Source organism: Vulpes vulpes, chromosome 5 (genome assembly GCF_048418805.1).
Source record: "Vulpes vulpes isolate BD-2025 chromosome 5, VulVul3, whole genome shotgun sequence".
Classification (NCBI taxonomy): domain Eukaryota; kingdom Metazoa; phylum Chordata; class Mammalia; order Carnivora; family Canidae; genus Vulpes; species Vulpes vulpes.
Window position 1 is genome coordinate 48,794,995 of NC_132784.1, and position 4,956 is coordinate 48,799,950.

Sequence of the window (4,956 nt, forward strand, 5' to 3'; positions counted from 1 at the left end):
TGTCTGCATAGAAATACAAGAATAATTTTTCCTTGCAGATAGTCATATTGTCAATTGGTTAAGATAATATAATAAGGATGCTATTTTACTTTTGAATCCCCTGTTCAATATCGCCAACTGATCAGGGCACCAAACACAGTTTTGCCCTGTACCAGAATTTTTGAATTTTTAAAATCACCTTAATATTTCCATGCCTGGAAGGAAACGCACACACACACACACACACACACACACACACACTAACTTCAATAAATATTGATTCTGCAAATTTGTGAAAAATGATCACGAAACCCAAATTTAATAGAATATTTTGAATGTTATTTTCACACATTAGAAAAACATAAAATTCATTTCTTTTATTGAATTCTAATTTAAAATATACAAGACTAATATTTGGAACTCACTACTGAAGGATTGAAGATAAATTTTAACAATACAAAATCACTGGGGTGTCTAAGTGGCTCAGTCGATGAGCATCAGAGATTCTCTCTCTCCCACCCCACTGCCCCTCCCCTTTACCCCCTATACCCATGGGTACTCTCTCTCACTCTCACTCTTTCAAAAAAATACAAAATCACTTTATGTTAGATAAAAACAAATTATGTGAGATTATTGATTTACCTAAAATCTTTTTTTTTTCAGTCCTTTCTGGGTACCTTTCTAAAACTGACTTTTCTCCTTTGAGTGCTATGAAATAAAAAGACAGAGGTTAAGATAGACATTAACTTCTATGAGTGACATTGTCATTTCTCCAAGCAAAATGCAAGTTCTTCTATCACATTAAAAAACATTATTGATATACATGAAACTGATTTAAAATGTGTTCATGGGAGTTTAGTATGGAGAATGCAACTTCACTCAGAGTCTTGATCAAGGTTGGAGAACAACAAAAAGATACAACTGTAATATTTCCAATACTAATTGCCTTCATCCATGATTTCAGTGAATTGATAGGCATTGTTTTTTGCAATCCTCTTTTTTTTCTATTGCGTGTTTGGTCTGATTATTGGAATGTGCTTTTATATCTGTTAGGTCTAATAAAATTGTTTCATTTCTCTTTATAGTTCATTTTTCTAGCAACCTCATTTTTTAAAATTTCATATCTCATTGCATTTTACAAAAATGTAGATCATGGACCATTGGAAAATGAAAAGCAAACTGTCCCATACCACAGATGGATTGAGAAATACTAGTGTAAAAGCCATTCCATATTAAAGATAAGGGAAAAAGCCATAGAAAGATTAATAGTTTTTCACAGGGAAAAAAAAAAAAGAACTTGTAGCTAGAAGCCCAAAGAATGTTAATAAATATCAAACTACAAAGTGGAGTAGTGTTTAGAGAAGTCCCACAGTGAGTTGGCAATGAGCCCTGTCTTGTTAAAAATTTAATTAATAACCAGGAGGAAGACAGATAAGGGCATGGCTCTAAGATTTGTAGATGGCAGCAAGCCGGGAGTGATAACTAAAGCATTAGAAATAAAATTAAGAGAAAAAAAATGGTTTTGGCCATCTGGTATACTGTGTAGAAACCCAGACAAAGTTTTATAGTAATGTAATGGAAGTCTGGTACTTTTCAAAACTTGGTGGTGTCATTTCAGAAAAAAAGGGAAACCTTAAAAAATAAAACCAACAACAAAGCCCTATATATTTAAATTGGACTTACATGGACATTGTGATTAGCAGCACAGGGTTTGAAAACTTCTAAGAGAAAGACCAGATTTGCAAAATAGAAGGTTAATGGGTATTCTATATCACTACTCTCCTGGCTCAAAGAAAATCTTCAAACTATATTTTTATTTCTGCCTTTGTGGGATGTAAAGGATATTCCTTCCCATCCCAATCAGCTCTCAATTTGTTCAAGTCCTGAACCTCCTGGCCTGGGGCCGCAGGTGTGTCCCAGACCTTCAGCGGCCTTCTTCCCATCAAGAAGGGCCATGGGGGTTCCAGGTGCAAGAGGAGAGCAGGGCAGCATGTTTGGGGCACAGAGGAGAGCCTGTCTGGGTGAACATGATGCTCGACAGATGACAGGCTGACTCTGGATGTCGGCTGCTCTCCAGGAGGACGGCGAGAGTGACAGCTTGGTGCCCCATCCTCTTCCACACTCTCCCCTCCTGTGACTGAAGGTGGGTCAGCCTTCAACACACCTGAGCTCGGTTCTCCATTCTTGCCTCTTGAACCCTCCACCTCTTCTCTTCATTTTCCTTTCCCCTCTCTGTCAGGGAACAAAACAGGAATCCTACTGAGGACACTTGGCACAGGTGTGCAGCCTCGTGAGTATGCGTTGCAACCGGAGGGGAGTGAAGCCACGCACCTGCTATGTTTCTTAGCTTTTCCATATAACCAATTTTTCTTTTTCAGAGAAATGTCTTGACTATGTTAGTACTCCTAATAATTCAAAATCTCACTATTAAAACATCTGTTATATTATGAAATGCATATATACGACATTTACTTGTCTTACAGGGCTTTGAAGAAATTTGGGGGCCACAGTAGGAGACCCCAAGTAATCCTCTCCCATGACTTCATTTCCCCATTTCCCAAATGTGGATATAAAAGCTTCACACTGCGTTTTTATATCCATATTTTGTCCTTTATTCAGATGTGGTGGTTCAAGCGCCCTAAATTGACCTCCACCTCTGAGGGGTTGCCCCAAATTCGGAAAGTGGGGTAGATGGTGGCTTTGTGCATGTGCAGGGCATGTTATTATACTTCTTAATTTTTGCCGTTCGGACAAGTATGCTAGCTTTTGTGTGCATCTTTTGATTATGAGTGATTTTGAATGTATTTCCACATTTTCAAATCCCTTTTAAATGTTTTCAATAAACTAGGTTTTTATCCATTATTATGGAGGGTAGGGTTTTTTAATAGATTTTCCTCACAATTTTAGAAGTTCCCTATTACTGTGGTATTGATCTTTTATAAATGATATAGTGATTTATATTTTCATCTTCCATTTTTCTTTTGTTTAGGCGGTTTTTGCTATGCAATTACTTTTTTTTTAGTTGTATGCAGTTAAATATATCAAATTTTTATTTTATAATATATGAATTCCAGCAGATTAAGAAGGCAAATGCAATAGCAGTTTCTTTTATGTATTTATACTTTTTTAAAAGAAGAAGTCCCAAATCAATACAGCTTTTATTGCATCTTTGAAATATCACAGATAAGTCTAAAAAATCATCTGGCATCTTGTTCTTTTCTGTAGCTGGACAACTTGATCTTATTCATCAGCCAGTGAACTGTTCCTTTTTCAGAAACAGCTACCATCTGAAAATTTTCTGATATTCTTGTTTTTTACTGTTGTGACTTTTGAATCAAAGCAGCTGGGTTTGCTACAAGTTCAGTGTCATTTCCTTCAAGAATTAACTTATCTTTCTGGGCTTGGGATACTGGACAAGCAACAGCTGGCCTCATCCAAGCCCTGCGGATGTATTTTTCACCCAAGAAATTTCAGATTTCAGTAAGAGAGCCATTCTTCTGAATAACAATGTTGATGGGGAAGTGAGCAAACACAGACCTCATCATGTAACGGAAACCCAGTGTACCTCCCTTGACCATGTTCTGCACGGGACTACAGGCAGTGTGGACAGTAGCCAGTTCTTTTCTATTTCCCACCATTTGTCAACTCAGGAGCATCTTCTTTTTCTTTCCAAGGAGTCTGACGAGTTCATTGCTTATGTGATTAAAGTCCCTCGGGAGTCCTTCACAATAACAGTGTGCCCCTTCAGAGTGATGTTGACATTTTCTGGAATGTCGACAGTCTGATTGCTGAGAATTGTCTTCATTCTTGCAGTAGATGTGGCAAAGGAAACAATATTTTTGATGGTTTTCAAACTTTCTTGGGTATATGTTTCCATCCATTTCATTGATTTTCAACCTAAAGTACAGCCTTTAGCATTTCTTGTAGCTCAAATGGGTTGATGAGAATTTTCTCAGGTTTTGTTTCTGACACAGTATCTTTATTTCTTTTTTCCTGAGACAACTGTGAGACAACTATTCTTTTTTCCTGAGACAACCGTCAGGCTAGAAAGGGTTTATAGACTTCTTGGTTGACAGTTTGGGTTTTTTGTTTTTGTGTGTCTTTTTTTTTTTCATTCATCACTATAAAGATATTGGCCCAATATTCTCTAAAATCCATTATTTTTGAAGCCATGAATCCTTTGAAATATTGTCTCAATGATATGCAGTGGTATTTTCTTCTCACTGATTTTAGATGTTATCTTTATCTTTTATTTACAGCGTTTTGGCTATAGTAGGTCTAGTCATAGTTTTCTTCCTTATTAACTTGCTTGAGGTTTTCTAAAGTCATTGAATAAAAATTTAACTTACAATAAATTTGAGAAAATTTCAGTGATGATTTTTCTAGTATCTTTTCAGTCCCATTCTTCCTTCTTTTTCCTCTGGGACTCCAAATATGTGTATGTCATTTCCTCTAAATATTACTAATAAAATGTGTAGTTTTTCAATCCTTTCTATGTTTTGTCTTCAGGTTCACATCTCTTGCTATCTTCATTCTACCATAACAACATTAGACAATTTTGTCTTTTTTAAATTTCAAATACTACTTTTTGTTAAGTTTTATTTATTGATTGAAATTTTCAATTTTTCAGATATTGCAGAATAATATTCCTTTATGTCCCAAAACATGATTGGAAAAAAGCTGCTTTAAAATCTGGTCTTGGGGGTGGTGCCTGGGTGGCTAGTCAGTTAAGCAGCAGATTCTTGATTTTGGCTCAGGTCATGATCTCAGGGTTCTGGGTTCAAGCCTCCCATTGGGCTCCATGCTCACTGAGGAGTCTGCTTGTCTCCTTCCTCTGTACCCCCCTACTCTCATGCATGCACGTGTGCTCTCTCTCTCTCTCTTTCTCAAATAAAAAAAAAATCTTTAAAATACTGGCTTCATAATTCCCAAACCTGGATCTTCTCATGGTCTCAAATAATCATCTTTAGTACTGGA

At 36.5% G+C, this 4,956-nt stretch overlaps 1 pseudogene; it reads right to left on the bottom strand.

Annotated features, from left to right (window-relative positions):
• Nucleotides 1-3,106: 3,106 nt before the first annotated feature.
• Nucleotides 3,107-3,947, bottom strand: LOC112919231 (large ribosomal subunit protein uL6 pseudogene; annotated as a pseudogene).
• Nucleotides 3,948-4,956: the final 1,009 nt, after the last annotated feature.